This window comes from Cervus canadensis, chromosome 5 (assembly GCF_019320065.1).
Source record: "Cervus canadensis isolate Bull #8, Minnesota chromosome 5, ASM1932006v1, whole genome shotgun sequence".
NCBI classification, from domain to species: domain Eukaryota; kingdom Metazoa; phylum Chordata; class Mammalia; order Artiodactyla; family Cervidae; genus Cervus; species Cervus canadensis.
In genome coordinates, this window is record NC_057390.1 from 31,106,317 (window position 1) to 31,124,037 (window position 17,721).

At 37.3% G+C, this 17,721-nt stretch overlaps 1 protein-coding gene across 22 annotated transcripts in view; it reads right to left on the minus strand.

Annotated features, from left to right (window-relative positions):
• The window catches only part of NRXN1 (neurexin 1), a 1,158,814-nt gene that overhangs the window by 43,614 nt on the left and 1,097,479 nt on the right, over positions 1 to 17,721 (minus strand). The window lies entirely within an intron of this gene.

Below are 17,721 nucleotides of genomic sequence, written 5' to 3' on the forward strand. Positions count from 1 at the left end.
AAAGTTCCTTCTGAAGGCAGTGCATTTATTGGTAAGTGAGTACCCAGTAATATTTTTACTGTGATAATTCTCAAAATAGTTTTTCTTACTTCATTAATCCCAAGAAATTCTATTGGAACTAGACTCCAAACTCCTCAATCTTTTTTCCCCCGCCCTAGAGTTTAGTCAAACAGAAGCCAAGCCTCCTTGGTTTGAGTTTGCAGGGAGGGGCATGTGCAACGTAAGAAGGAAGAGACTGCCTTACTATCTCTGACCACCTCGCTAGCTGAAAGATGGAGCAGGGGTATGCTGGCTTGTATTTATAGGTGGAACCTGATGCTGACATGCAAGGGTTCAACTGTATATACAGAGTCAGTGATTCATTTAGTGCATCCTAGAGTGGATACACTTAGGGTGGAGAGAGACACGCTCTCTGGTGGAGCTACTTTTCTTGCTTCCCACATCCAGGCTTTCACTTGACAAATTGAGGTGTGCTAGTATACTGTCTCGCAGTGACTCGAGACATGAATGACTCTGTGCATGAATACTGGAGTTAGACCTGAGACATTCATGACTCTGTGCATGAATACTGGAGTTAGACCTGAGTTTAAGTCTAGTGTTGTTAGAACTTGGGTGACTCACTTAACCTCTCATCTATAAAATGGGAGGAATGCAGTACTAACCCTGGTGGTGTAGTTGTAAAAATTAAGAAAATCATGATCAATGAAGTACTTAGCACTATTCCTGGTTGAGAAATAAAACCTATATTTTTATGGTAAGGCATGAGAAATTTAAACAAAACATCTTCTCTGACCTTTGGCCTCCTCCCTCCCCAAACTGTGCTTTGTGTATCAGCATTATGCATTGACCAAACCTCCATTATCAGGAAAAATGCCCACTCAACCATAAAGAGTAACATTCTCCTAGCCTCAACAAGGCAACCCCTTAAATAATAGCATTTCTTCTTGATCTTCTAATGGGTCACATGACCTACCTAGATGCCACTTAGATATGGATTATGTAAAAAGTCATTAATATGTCATTTGATGTACAGATCTATGTCTCAAAAAACTTACATAACTGTGCCTTGATTTCTAATCAACAGAACAGTACTCAGAACTTTCTGAAATGCCTTTCTGTGGTTATAATCCTCAAATTTGATGCAAATAAAATTCTCCATGTATTTTTTCAAATCTTTTTTGACTTGTTAATTTTTTGTCAATATGGGGCATACTGAACAGTAAATAAATCTTAGCTCTTCTCACCTGTGTTATTACATAAGGCATGCAGGTATGTTTGAAGTACAGCCGGTGACTCAGACAGTAAAGAATCTGTCTGCAATGCAGGAGACCCAGGTCTGATCCCTGGGTTGGAAGAATTCCATGGAGAAGGGAATGGTTCCCAACTCCAGTATTCCTGCTTGGAGAATTTCATGGACAGAGGAGCCTCGTGACTACAGTCTATGCGGTCACAAAGAATCAGATATGACGGAGTGACTAACACAGCAGGTAGGTTACCTCTAGCCTACCGGGAGGCAGCACATTTGTCATTTGAGAGGGTAAAACCCCAACATCCTAACAACCACAATAGGTTGACTATCCACATTTGCCTTTGCCTAGAATAACACTGTGAAATAGGAGCAGAAGATAGTTAAATATTGCATGAAGAATACAACTGTACTTTCTCCCTGAATGTTCTATTTTGTTTTTCAACTTTTAAACTCCACTTTATTTAAAAACATACTTCCAACCATTCCAAAGTATTTTCAGGTTGGAAAGCCTTTTTGTTTCACAATAAGCTAACTGCAGGTGCAAACTCAAGAGAGATAGACCTTGAAATTTTAAGTGTGTTGCCATGGCGATGGCTTGCAAGATTGTGTATGAGTTTCATCTTAACTCTCAAGCTTTCAACCGAGTTCATACGTGGAAATTCAAATCACTAGGCACACAATGTTTGCCATTCATTGGGTCCTGAAAGGTTTAGAAATAACTGTCTCTGTTGCTTATAGCAACCAGAAACCACAAAAATTCTGTCTATATATCTATTTCTCTATCTTTGTATCTATCTAGCTATTTATGCAAGTGTGGCGATCTAGTTATTTATTACCTACTCTTAACTAGCCAGTCTCATCAGTTTAGCTGCTTTAAGTAAAGCTGTATACATAAATTCAACAATATCATTTATGCCAGTTACAAAGAGGTGCACTCCCAATATGAAATAGCTTTAAAATTATTCTACTGAATTTCACATTAATTTCTTCTTCAAAATGGATGTATCCCTATAAGAAGCATGATAATTATTTAGGGATGTTCAGTTTAAGCAAATTTTCATTCTAGTGAAATGTGGAGGAATTGCTTTTTAAAAAGATCCCATCCGATAATGCTGAAAAGATTAAAGTGTGTAATTCAAGTCTCTATCAAATGCCCTCCACCCCTAAGCAACGCTACCACTACCAAAAACAAAAAAGCATACAAAAGAAGTAAATGCGTCTTATTTGAGCTATCAGTATCTTAATTGTTCTTAAATGGTTCATCTTATGCTTCTGAATTCCAAAACCTTCACAAAGAACTCATGATTCATTGGTAATAAAAGCAGTAATTTTTGGAAAAAAAAAACCATTTTCCTGCCATAAATGGAACCTACAGAACACTAACATTGTAAAGTTTAAATGCTACTGATATAAGAAATAATTCTTAACAAATTCTCTTCAAATTACAAGACTTTTTCCATCTAAAGTGGCACTATGAAAACTAAGCCAATAATAAAAAGATTCAGTCACCAGGAAAAAAAGAAATGGATTTCTAAGAGTATATAGTTTTTAGTTTTCCTAGCGAAAACTTTTGCAAAGGATCCATCAGGATACAAAGTGCCCTATATAAAATAAGACCACAAAGGACATACATTCAGTTAGTGACAAAACCTTCACAAAAATGTTATTAGCTATCAAAGTCTGGCAGTTATTTAAAATTCACTTTACTACTTTACTTTGACCCATCTTCCAAAACACACACACACTTTGCAGAGAAGAAGCCTATTCTGACTCCAAGTTGGAAACTCTTTGACTTGCTTTTCATTGCTTTTGTTATTAGAATCATACCTAATAGCCTGCTTCAGAGGACTCTGCCCCTCGGCCTGACTATAAACTAAAGTGCCTTTGTTCACCTCAACGAGAGAGAATCAGACCCTGCCCACCTATGAATAGCTACAATAAAAAGAAGAGATTAACACACCCTTTCCAAAGGCTGGCCATTTCTGGAGATGTTTTGCAAGACTGAGGACCCTTTCTCTTTATTTCCCCACTGCCTCTTGCTCTCTATTCTGCCTTTGGACTCTAGTTCCTAATTGCTTCTCTCTCTCTGACTCTATAAAAGAAATCAGCATGCAGACCCCAACAACTTCGTTACTTTGAGAAACTGCCATCTTCTCAGTCAGCTGGCTTTTGAATGAAGTCATGTTCCTTGCCTCAACACCTTGTCTCCTGGATTTATTGGTCTAGTGTGCAGCAAGCAGAACGAGTTTGGACTCAGTAACACACACACACACACACACACACACACTCTCTCTCTCTCTCTCTCTCCCCCCCTCTCTCTGCTGTTCACACTCCTCGATTTAACAGCTCCCTGATACACTGTGAAACTATGGTAGTGCTTTCCCCCCTCCCCCATTCTAAAAAGCCTACAGCGGTGCTGGAATTAAACAAATGAGAACACAATAATTAGCTATGCAAACTGTCAAGTAGATCTAAAAAGAAAAACAACCCAGAAAACACAACAATCAGCAGTTTCGAGCTCTAACAAGAATCTACATTGAGTTGCCATTTATTCTAAACAAAAATAGATTAGGTCTTTGAAAAATGTTCACTGCAATTTCCATGGAAATAGGGCAAATCAGCTAATGAGTCTTTTACATCTCTAATTTCTCTGATGCTGATATCGTATAAAAGTCTTTGATCCTCCACTCTTTCCATGTGACTTCTGTTCTACTCTTCTATAACCAGATTCATTCCCAAGGTGAGTAGCATCTAAAATGGTTCCAAAGTGGATATGGAATAGGTGAGAGGGTCAAATCACATGCTGTGACCACCCTAAAACCCCAAATCCCCCCCAGTCTCAACAAAATAGCTTTATAAGAGGTAACAAAGTAAAATGGCAAGCTGGAAAGTGAAAAGAATTCTTAAATTATCTGGTGCATTTGTGTGGAACAGAAGGGAACAGACATTCAGTTCTTTGGGTGGAGAGTACAGGCTACACAATCTGTAGCTAAATCTCTGGGGATCCTTTTCTATCTTCTCCTTCTTATAACCATGTTGAGTCCCTGTGAAGCAACCCAGATTACCTCCAACATATACACGCTTTATCTGAAGTATCAATCTAAGGCTTACATTGATAGTTAATGTCCCCTTAACCCATTACACAGCCAGTAATACAATTCTTTTTTAAATCCAGATTTGTGATAAACACAATTGCTTTGAAATTTGTGTTTGCTTCAATTCTTTTATCTTCCAACTTGCAGAAAAACTGCCTACTTTATAAAATTGAGATTGTAAGATGGGATGCCTGAAACTAGTCTTGGACAGGCACCACTTTCTGAGCTCAATCATTTTCTAACCCACTGACTTGACACAAATCACTCTCCATTCCAATATAAGTAGGTTAGAGTAGATGCCTCCTCCGGTCCCTTTAAAGTGTAACTATCAAGGGTAACACAAGAGAACCTTCTGGTACAGATAAGTTTCTTGATTTTGGTGGTGGATATAAGTTACACATGTGATAAAACTGCATAGAACTATACAGACCCACATGCACACACACACGAATGCAGGTATATCTGGTGAAATCTGAATAAATTCCATGATTTACATTCTGGTTTTGCTATTGAACTATAGTTATATAAGATGTAACATGGGGGGAAACTGGATAAAGGGTGTAGAGAACCTCCTGTATCTTTCTTTGCAACTATCTGTGAATCTATAATTATTTCAAAAAATGCTTTAAAATATATAATACATGCATGCATACATAAATATAATAATCTGATTTCATGAAATGTCTTGTTAACCATCAAATATAAATGCCACACACAGGGCCTGTTGCTGTTGTTATTGTTCAGTTGCCAAGTCGTATCCAACTCTGCAACCCCGTGGGTTGTAGCATGCCAGGCTTCCCTGTCCCTCACCATCTCCTGGAGTTTGCCCAAGTTCATGTCCATACAGGGCCTGATGCTTTACCAATAAAGTGAAATTCATTGGTTCCAAACAATCCACCTTTCAGCTAAATGTGACAACTTTTTTACCTAAAACAACTAGTGGTTTCAAGCTAGTTAGTGAAACTTGCCCACTGGTCCAGTGGCTAAGACTGCATGTTCCCAATGCAGGGGTCTGGCTTTGATGCCTGGACAGGGAACTAGATCCGATGAAGTGAAAGTTACTCAGTAGTGTCTGATCTCTGTGACCCTGTGGACTATATAATCCATGGAATTCTCCAAGCCAAAATACTGGAGTGGGTAGCCTTTCCCTTCTCCAGGGAATCTTCTCAATTCAGGGATTAACCCAGGTCTCCCGCATTGCAGCTGTATTCTTTACCAGCTGAGCCACAAGGGAAGCCCAAGAATACTGGAGTGGATAGCCTATCCCATCTCCAGTGGATCTTCCTGACCCAGGAATCAAACTGGGGTCTCTTGCATTGCAGGTGGATTCTTTACCAATTGAGTTATCAGGGAGGCCCCAGATTCCATATGACACAGCTAAAAGATCCTGCAGGCCACAACTAAGACCTGGTAAAGCCAAATAAATCAATAGATATTAAAAATAGCTAGAATATTGACTATTTCACATTGATATGAATAAGGAAATTGTCGCACGACAGGTTGTTACTAGTGACACCATTTTTACTAACCCTTCTGCTATTTATTCTTGAATACTGAACCTTAAGGATTAAGACACCAAATAATTAAAAATTTCAACAACATGTCTTTCACGTAAGAGAAAATTAAAACAAAATAGAAATAGAATAAAACAAACACAATTCTAAAGGAAGTATCAGAGAGTTACTAAAACTGAATTTCTAATATTTATATGCTGAGGATTCTACAGTTTCCATTTAATAATTTTCTCCTATGATGAATAATCTTGCTTTCTATTCCTAAAACCCTGTGGAATCCTATTCATCTAAAATTAGACTGTGCTCAATACATTTCCTTTCAATGCCACAGAATCCAGTGGATTCTTTTGAACTTCATGAGGTCTAAAAATAATGGCCATTGTCTTAGCGATTTTGTATCTATATGTTGGTCAAAGTTTGATTCTTAAGTTTCACAAATGGGACAAAAGAAAGCAAAATAGATGCCCATAGCTGACTTCTGTAAGAGGTAAAGTAGGTGAAAAGAGACAAAGCAAGCAGGAAACTATAAAGAAAAGAGTGAACAGAAGGAAAGGGTAAAGGTAAGAAAACGCTTCCCTTATGTATGTTTCAGAGTGGCAGGGGAATCTCGAGGCTTCCCTGGTAGCTCAGCTGCTAAAGAATATGCCTGCAATGTGGGAGACCTGGGTTCAATTCCAGGGTTAATTGGGAAGATCCCCTGGAGGAGGGCATGGCAACCCACTCCAGTATTCTTGCCTGGAGAATCCCCATGGACAGAGGAGCCTGGCAGGCTATAGTCCATGGGGTCACAAAGAGTTGTATATGACTAAGCACAGCACAGAGGAATCTCAGTTCATTTTACAGATAAGACCAATAACAGAGGTATTTCAGACTTAGAAAGCAGGACTAAAGTCTCACCAGTGAGATATAAAATAGGTCTTGAGTTTCAAAATTCCAGAAAAAAATTTGGAAGAAATGAAGAATTATAAAATTTACAAGTCAAAGTAAATTAATCCATCAAATAACCTCTACTCCAGGACTAGCCAATTAAAGTGAGTCTTTAGCTTTCTTGTGGCAGCAAAGATTTCACTTCTCTTAAACACCAGAGCTTAAGACACAGAACAGGAAAAGTGCCTAGAAGATTTTCCTGTCCTTGAACATCTTTCACCAAATGATACAAGGCAAAACACACATAGGCATTTCTCAGTCATCTTAATTTAAAAAGGCAAAGAAAGGTGAGTTACCTGTTAAAAATCCTTTAGAACTCAAATATACTTCTCCCAGAGTTAATTCTACCGGTTACTATAAATTTAAAATGGTAGAAGAGCTACTCCTGCCACCTAAGAAATGTCACTCACTACCTGGTTCTACAAGAATTGAGTCATTAGCCACTGCAGTTTCTGACCTATGGGTACACTGTGAAAATAATTTAGGGCAGAGATCAGGAGTAAGGCATTCTGTGCTCTGGGAAAACTAGCAGAACAGGCCATCAGAAATTTACACATTTCCAGGAAAAAAACTTCTGAATACAGATTTTTGCATCTTCCCATAATCAAAAAATCATGAAAACCATGGATTGAGAATATCTACTCCTCATGACTAGCAGCAACCTTCTACTGAGATGTATGCTTGACTGCCTATATCCCTTCACCTAACTCGTATATACTGACCTACCTCTTTGGAGCAATTTCTCAGAGCTATCTGAGAGGCAGTCCCTTGGCTCTAGTCCTTGGTAAGTCCCTGAATAAAAGCGAAACTCACAGTTCTCATGGTGTGCTTTTTTTTTTTTTTTTAAAGTTGACAATCCTGATAATTAGCCAAGAAAGATACTGGACTTAGAGTCTGTTATACAGTATGAAGTAAGTCAGAAATAGACAAACAAATGTCACATATTAACGCATATATGTGGAATCTAGAAAAATGCTACAGATGAATCTATTTGCAGGGCAGGAATAGACACACAGGCACAGAGAACAGGCAAGGAAACATGGCGGGAAGGGGAGGGTGGGACAGATTGGGAGATTAGGATTGACAAAAACACACGACCATGTGTAAAAGAAATACCTAGTGGGAGCCTACTCTAAAGAACAGGAAGCTCACCTCGGTGCTCTGTGATGACCCAAGTGGGTGAGATAGGGGGCGGTAAGGTGGGAGGTTCAGGAAGAAGGGATACATATATACATATAATATAGCTGATTCACCTCATTGTACGGCAGAAACTAACACATTGTAAAGCGATTATATTCCAATTGAAAGAAAAAAAAAAAAGACATTAAGGGTGGTCAAAGTGAAAGTCGCTCAGCCTGTCTGATTCTTTGCGACCCCATGAACTGTAGCCCACCAGGCTCCTCTGTCCACAGAATTCTCCAGGCCAGAATACTGGAGTGGGTAGTCATTCCCTTCTCCAGGGGATCTTCCCAACTCAGGGACTGAGCCCAGATCTCCCGCATTGAAGGCAGATATTTTTACCATCTGAGCCGCCAGGGAAGACCATGGGTGGTGAACATGTTTCAAAGCTGCTGTAACAGGATCCAGGCCTTCACATTTCGTTAACAGAAAAAGCTAGTGAGAAGTGAGGGGTTACCATCCTGCAAAACATTTCATCCCTCTTTGCTCTCCCTATCACCACAATGCATCCTGAGCATCCAGGTAATGCTTTACCATTGAAATGTTTCAAGTTAACTGTGTTCTGGAAGTCAAATCTATCATTATAAGATTTCGTTAAAAGCTAAGTCTCTCCTACACATAACAATTTGTACTCCAAAATGCTGGTTTCCCAGAGCATCCATTAAATCCTGTCTGGGTTTAAATGCTGATAAGAAATAGAAAAAAAAATAAAAATGAAATCATTATAACTTCTATAAATTAAATCTTAATACTGTGTCAAAGTTTTAATATCATTTCCTATGTCTACAAATACTGCTCTGCTAAATATTTCCAACTGCTATAGACATTCACAAACTATATAAGTTTTTATAGCTAAATTATGAACACCCATAAAAATTATTTGCCCTACACATTTAACCTTTTGTTCTCAATATAGACCCACTTTCTTCTTCACATTTATAGAAAAATGCTTACAAAGTCTTGTTCTCTGAGGATGTCATTGGCACTGATTAAATTTATTTTTCATAAATCTTTATTGGTGATGAGAATTTTTTGCAGACTGTGCTGTTGATTGCTTGTTACCTCTTTCTTTACCACTTTCATTAGAAGCCTCATTGTACCTTGTTCTCTTAGAGAAGATTTTAAAACTGATTTGGGGATGAAGGAATTTTAGTCCAGTGTATACAGCACTTCATGAAACATTTATTGATATAAAGCCTAAAAATACACATGGTAGGTACAGCATTCATGTAGGTAATTACTTAGCAGATTCAGCCCGTAATTTTACACCACAGGGTTCTTACTAGGAATACCAGAAAGGGAATCAGAGTTTCTTGACACATGGTAATAAATATTTTCACTCACAATGAATAATTTAGCTCTTTTGGTATTCAATGTATGAAAAATAGATCTGAAATAATTTCAAGATCTCTTAGCAAAGGTGAAGGTTTTGGAACACAAGGAGAAAACAGGCAGTACAGGCCACTTTTCCCTTGTTTTCACAGAGTTGCTTGTTTTTGTGATGCACATACTGCAAAAATTTCCCTCATTTGTCAAGATGATGCCAAAATGAAAAGATGTTGTTCCTTCTATAGCATTTCCTATTGTTAGTTTTAAGGATTCCAAACCGATAATTATCTGAAATTTACAGGCCTTGCACACAGAATGCTAAGAAGCCTCTATATTCTTCACTATGGAAATGGAAAAGGAGATTTCCCTATAATTAATGCTAGCCATGACTGGAATTACTCTCCTACTAGTTTCAAAATGAACATTTCATAAGAAAGCTCCAGATGCAGATTCCTCTAAAAATTCAGGGGAGATGACTCAACAAAATGAAAAGCAGCCTATACTTTAAAGCCACTTTTCTTTAAAAAGTTTTTCTTTTAAATGAAATTCACAATTATTCACACTCTAAAATCATAAAGTATTAGAGCTACAAACTCCTCATCTTACAAATGGGGAAATCAAGTATCAGAAATTTAAATAGTTTTTCACCACACAGTAGCAGTAAAACTTTCTCTAATATAATGTCTTTACATAAACCTATTAAAGTAAAATGCTTTAAAATTGTATAAACTCCAAAAAATAGCCTATTCACCAAGGGACATGTTGAATTTGCAGTGAACTGGGGCAGCCTGGTGGCTCAGACGGTAAAGCGTCTGCCTACAATGTAGGACACTGGGGTTCAATCCCTGGGTCGGGAAGATCCCCTGGAGAAGGAAATGGCAACCCAGCCCAGTACTCTTGCCTGGAAAATCCCATGGATGGAGGAGCATAGTAGGCTACAGTCCATGGGGTCGCAAAGAGTCAGACATGACTGAGCGACTTCACTTTAGTTAGTTTAGTGGCAGCTATAAATGTCAGTCACTCAGTCGTGCCCGACTCTGCGACCCTATGTACTATAGCCCGCCATGCCCTTCTATCCATGGAATTCTCCAGGCAAGAACACTGGAGCGGGTAGCCATTCCCTTATCCAGGGGAGCTTCTCCACCCAGGGGTCAAATCTGGGTCTCCTGCATTGCAGGCAGATTCTTCACCATCTGAGCCACCGGGGAAACCAGAGGCAGCAGTAAGAATAGATCTAAAATTCAGGAGAGTGCTCTCTGCTGAGAATGGTAAAATTTCTCAAGGAAACTGAGAAAGAAAAAGAGAGTCTGTGACCAACTTCAAAATAAAGCTGACACTGACAAGGGTGGGAAGAAAAGAAATTGTTTTCCTCCTAAAATATTTGACTGAAAGTTTCTTAGTAGAAATTCTGGGTAGCCCAGTGGGAAGAAATCTCTTAGGTATCTGTGGAAATAAAACCAATTGATGTCAAATTTTCCAAAAGTCGTTTGATGTCACTCAGTGGCATGTATGACACAAAAATTCTAAAAAATTCTCAGAGGGCATATTGAATGTTAATTTCTCAGCATTGACAGAAGTACAATGCTTATGTAAGATGCTAATGTTAGGGGAAGCTGGATGAAGAGTGACCTCTCTTTAAATATTATTATAACATTTCTATAAATTTAAATAATTGCAAATTAAATAATTTATTTCAAAACTAAAATATAAAGCAATCATACTGATCTGATCAACTTATATGTAAGTTGGTAAAACTGATGTTTATAAAAATTATCTTTGAAAACAGATACAGATGCACTCATAAAGGAAAAGAATACAATTACAACCATAAAAAAGTAACCTATGAATTTTTTACTTTTGCAGTATTTACAGACACAAAATATGTATTATCCTCATTTGAATGGCATTTTTAGAAATGATCTTACACTATAGACTTTCAAACAAACTGAGCATATACATTTTTACTTCATCTCATCATTTTAAACCCTCAACCCTCTTTCTAAAGAAGTACAAAGGGTTGGTGCATCATTTAGAGAATTGTTAAGACAGTAAGAGAGGGGTTAAAGTTAGTGTTTAGTTTGTTCTTGCATCAGCAATCTCCTGTTTAAAATGACCACATTTACTGCAACTAAAGTCAAGTAATAGGCTATCTGAACAGCTAGGAAGACAGGAATCTCATGCAACTTTTTCGCATGACTCCAGTCACCTGAGCTTACTGTCTCTAGCTTGAGATTTTGAAAAATAATCAAAACAATTCATTTTGATATTTTATACCCAAGGTTATTATTTCAGTCAGTTCTAATGAATGGTTCATCAAGTTTTCCATTAATTATTCATTATATTTTAAACTACTTACTGAGAAAGTGATAGTATTGATGGTAACTCAGTAACAGAGTAGTCTATTTACATAATTATCACTTATTCAAAATTGCTCCAATCTACACCAGACCTTTGCTTTCTGCCTATTCCCACCCATGTTCTATTTTCTTTTGGTGGGGGCCCTTCGAAAAGAGAGTCAAAGAAGTAAAATTAAGCATACTGAAAATTATTGCCGGAGTAACTTACAGTTACACTCATTTATACCCTAGCGGCCTGAGATGTTTATACTTAATCTGGTGTTTAATTACTATTGGAAAAATGACTTAATATTTTAGGTCATCCCACCAGTAAAAGGAAATCAATTTCTTATTTTTTAAAGGAAAACTTTTAGCAGCAATTCATAATTTTAACAAATTAAGAAAAACAGATATACTCTATATACAGGTGATTTTTAACTAAAAATTTGTACACATTTTATATTATTTTTATTATTCATAAAACATGAAAACTGGCTTTTACGAAATCAATATGCTATCCTGAGAAGATGTAGAACAGGAAACAGTCACCTCGACTGATTTTGAGACAAGCTACTTGGGATCTTGCTTTATACTCCAACACCCTCAGTGCCTTAAACACCACTTCAGAGGCTGGTACTGGTGTTACATGATGTGTAGCCCACTGAATTAGACTTCATTCTGTCTAACTCAGGCTGCTCAAACAAATTCAGAGAAGATGCAGCAGAAAAACATCAGTGTACCTGCTTAGCTCACAGTGAACACTCCTTTCTCCAAACTACCATGAAGTGTGTAATAGATGCTCAGCAAAAATGTGTTCATTATTTGAGACGATAGGGTAAAATTGTTCAGCCTTCAGTACTCCTCTAGTTTTATATGTGTTGGTCTTTTCTCTTCAGCTGGACTTTCAAGTTAGAAATGATCTTACTTTCCTTTGAGTCACCCTTGATATTAAGCAGAGTTCTGGTATGAAGTGAAGTAAAGTGAAAGTTGCTCAGTCATGTCTGACTCTTTGCGACCCCATGGACTGTAGCCTGCCAGGCTCCTCTGTTCATGGAATTTTCCAGGCCAGAACACTGGAGTGGGTAGCTGTCCCCTTCTGCAGGGGATCTTCCCAACACAGGGATCGAATCCAGGTTTCCCGCATTGCAGGTAGATTCTTTACCATTTGAGTTACCAGGGAGTTCTAGTATAGATCAATCAATCAGTAGATATTTTTTCACATCTTAACTACTAAATGAACAAAAAAACACTGAAGTAGTGCTTAGTAATTGCTTATAAATTATAATTTTAAGCATTCTGGAAAGAGATGGTATACTTCTTGAAGGCATAAGAAAACTCTAGGCAAATTCAAGAGTAGCTTATTACCCCCAAATTTCTAGTTTTTCATATGTCTTCTTGAAACCTATTATGTATCAGCTAAATATTTAGCAGTGTTTTGAAGCAGACACATACATACACTACATTCAACTCTGAAAATACTGTTCTCCTACTATAAACCCAATGGATAGGCAATCCACTCAAATCTAAATGAGCTAATTGAAAGAAGTCACAGCACATGATTGAACACAATGATTTTTCAGCCCATGGGAGGTTAAGTGGTCTAGAAAACACATCTAGTCATGCAATATAATCCATTATGTAGGTTGTCCACACATGGGTCACTGAGAATCAATTTTTGGGGCTATATCTCTATAACTCCAAAATAAGGAGCTTCCAAAAATATCAAAATTCTATGTAAAATTTTTGATTTCACAATAAAATAGTAGTGTTCTGAAGTCATAGTCTTAGTCATATACATTCTTTATTATATATACACAGTATTATATATTTTGTATATACAGTAGCTTTTCATTATAAGAAAAATCCTTTCCCTGGATGACTGACTGGGACAGCACTGTCTTTGAAGCTGTAGTGAAAGTGAAAGTCACTCAGTTGTGTCTGACACTTTGCGAACCCATGAACTACACAGCCCATTGAATTCTCCAGGCCAGGATACTGGAGTGGGTAGACTTTTCCTTCTCGAGGGAATCTTCCCAATCCAGGGATCAAACCCAGGTCTCCTGCATTGCAGGTGGATTCTTTACCAGCTGAGCCACAAGGGAAGCCCAAGAATACTAGAGTGGGTAGCCTATCCTTTCTCCAATGGATCTTCCTGATCCAGGAACCAAACCGGGGTCTCCTGCATTGCAGGTGGATTCTTTACCAACTGAGCTATCAGGGAAGCCTTTGAAGCTGTAGTAGAGTTTTTAATTGGAAATATGTAAAGAGGTTGGACAGGTGAAGGCGTTTGCCCACACCACTAAACAACCCTCCCATGCCACCTATGAATTTACCAGTAAATCTAGACTGTGAGGTTCTGCAATTATAATTTGGTTTGAAATATGCTTCGAGTCAAGACTGTGGTCCCGTTATGCTTAAATAAAAAAGTCATGAAAACAAACATGACAGCACACAGACTTCAAGACTGATGACTTTTGAAGATTGATTTCTTTTGGTTCCCTAAATAATATTCAAGTCATTCCCACCATTACATGCAATTTTTGTTTTTTAAAGTAAGGAATACTTAAGGTAATAACACCTTTTACATTTATTCATGAGCAAATAGTAAGAAAACTTTCTGAGCCTTGTTTTGTTATCAGGAAAACAAATTGTGGCTTAATCTGCAGTCTCTTTCTCTCTCTATGTATATCTTTTTTTCCCCACAACAATGAAAATAAAAATATATAACTGATTTTGAACTTTTGGGTGAAGAGTAGTTCTCAGATAGTTTCCACTGCATAATCAAGTGCATTCAAATGAGGGTGAAAATTTGAGGGTCAAATGAAAAGAAAGTGTGTAGTGGTAATCACACACACTTTATGACACAGAACTACAAACCTAGCAAACCTCTTTTATATATTTTTGCTTTTTCATGGTTATTACTTAGTTAGGACTCAAGCTGTCTTAATTTTCTGTGAGACACTAGAGATGCCCATGAGTTTTTTATCTGCCTGTGACTTTCCGCAATTATTCTGTATACTGGAAATTGCCTATCTACTTGATAATGTGCTTGGCTCCATTCTCTGTGTTAGAGTAATGAGGGAAGGGAGTCTTCAGGAGAGTCAGGTATCAACAATCAACTAAATGTAAATAAGATGGCAGGAAGTAAAATCTATCTTTCTGGGTCAATGTGGTAACCTTAGTAGAAATCAATAATATTCAAAGCCTAAATATACACAAAAAGGCACAAGCAGAAGTTGGGGTCATTATCTTCTGCTGAATTTATATATACTTTATTATTTCTGTTTAGTAACAGAGGTCTGGAACAAATGGCATTTAAGTCCAAAAATGACAGTTGAAACAGCAGAAGAAGAAACTGGGAGTATAGGAAATGGAAAGGAAAAAATAAGACTGAAAAGAAGATACCACTTGGGTCTAAGTATAATTAACTATTAACTAACTCTGTTCACCTATGAATTATGCTGGTGCTTATAACACTGAAACTAAGACCACTTATTTTGACAAGGCAAAATCTTGTTTCAAATGTGTTATTTTCCAAATGGGCAGAGTATAAGCTTAGTTCTTGAAACACTTAAATTTAATATAGACAAAGACTGAAAGTCCTTGGCTACGTGCATTATTTTCCCATTTGAAAACTACAAAGTACAAGCTAAAAGGGCTTCTCCCATCAATTAGCATTCTGCCTACTGCATCGATCATATAGTTAATTGATTGCTCTTGTAGTTTATAAATGCACCCAGATGCTGTGGGATGATCACATTCTGTAAATTAAAGGAGCATATGGAAGGCATGCAGACAGTAACATTTCATCATAACTACCCAAAACATCCTTAATATGCAATGCTACATCACTAATTACTTCATAACTATGTAAGCATTTCCTGGTTAATGTCTTGGTGAGAAATTTGCTTGGCAGTTGAGCCCAAATGCTATTGTGACCAAACATTTAATACCACTTTACGGCTCTTCTAGTTTTATTCCACAGAAAGAGAATGTGGCTCTCAGCCTATTCCTGATGCTATTCAGTTGTTAAGCCTTTTTTTGATGCTTTGTGACCCCATGGACTGTAGCCCACCAGGCTCTTCTGTCCATGGGATTTCCCAGGCAAGATACTGGAGTGGGTTGCCATTTCCTTCTCCAGGGGATCTTCCGACCCAGGGATCGAACCCATCTCTCCTGCATTGGCAGGTGGATTCTTTACCACTGAGCCACATGAGGAAGGCCTTCTCAGCCTATTAGGCAACCTTGATTGGACAAAGTAATTGAAAATATTTACTCTTCAACATTGGGTTATCTTGCTTAATAAACATGAGTCAACACTCCAAAATATAAATATCTGTTCAAAGATCTATCTGTAGACAATATTTTTTTCCTAAGAACATTAGAGGGAATTTGCCAAGTGAGGAGAATTTGGCTGCTTAGTGGGCTCTCTTTAATTTTGAAAAATAAGGCATGGAAGAAAAGGACTGGAGAAAGTATAAGAAACTGGCTTCATTTGTTAACTCTGGGAAAATCAATATAATTTGAGTAAATTGGTTTAAATGTATCCCAGGATATTAAAGGTAAAGATTTTCATTTACTTTAAGTCATACATAATTCCTTGCCAAGCCAAGTTTCAAAAAGCAGTCAAAAGTGACATGCAACATGGCAAAACTTTTAGAAAATGGAAATTCTCTCCATACACAAGGTCCACCAGCCAAATGCAAGAGATGTATACTTAAATTTTTAAAAGCTGTTTTTCACTGGTACATTTTGGCTGCATGAACTTGGTAAAATTCAGTTTTACTTAGGACTGGGAATTGTGTCTGGATTCACCTTAGGATTTTGAAATAATCATTAAAATAATAGAATTCATAAGCAAATTCATTTTTTATTCTTTGTCAATCCTATGACACTTCTGGGCAAAGACTATGACTAATTTTCTGGGCTTCATTGAGGATGCTGAGTGATTAAGTTCGCTGTAGAATTTGAACTAGGCATCAGTCAAGCCCTGAGACTTCATGATAAAATCAACAAGTACTTAAATAAAACATTCAAAGTTATTCTAGAAATGAACGTGTATTTACAAGTCAGAAGTAAAATAACAGATTAGTCAGCATGAGCTCCTTATGTTTTCAGAATTGAAAACCTACTTAGAGAAAAAGTCAATAAGCCATATTGATGATTGAATTGTTAAAATCTGAAAATAAGTTTAGTAGTTATTGCCATATTTATGTTTAAATACTACAAACTCAAATAATATGACAGCTAAATTTAAATTTTGTTCCTACTTTTCCTGAATATGACAAAGAGGAAAAGATTACAAACAACAACAAATAACACACATTTTATAATCTGGCAAAGTACCTTCTATTCATGGAACTTCTTTCCTAATCTATGAAAAATAGTTGTCACAACAGACATGACTTTCTCATAATTAAAGGAAGATGCAATCAGAAGTTGCCTTGAAAAGGGAGGCCAGGCTTCCTTCACTATTAAGCCAACTCCTCCCTTCCCCCTCCTCCTTCCTCTTTCCTGAGACTCATTCCCTTCTGTTCTCCATCTGCTCCGCCCCCACCTATTGTCTCCACTCCCTGCCAAGCATGCCAATCCCATCTGGTCCTACTCTTGCTTCTGCTGGCTCTAATTCCCATGGGCCTAAGAAATGTTTCAGTGCCAAGGCTCTTCTCCTCTTCAGGAGAATAAGGATAGCTAGGAGACTATCAAACAATTAGCCAAAGAATTCACACACATGAACAGGCACATAATGTCTCAAATACACAAACAGCACGTTTAGAATTCTCTCCTAGGCTAAAATTAAAAAATGCTTCTACTTCTCTTATCCCAGATCCATTTTTAAAAACTGAAATCTTCCTATCTCTGAAATAATCAAAATTCATATTTCAAAAATACAAACACTTTCATTAATCCCAGATATGCATTTTTTCAGTAAGCACAATTAATTAGTGTAAATAAATGTTACTCAAATCTTACCATCATGAAATATTTCCATTAATTAATCAGATTTAATAATCACTAATACATTTTCTGCTGCATTAAACATACATTTAATTCACACATTCCACCTTCATGACTTCTCAACGAAAATCCAC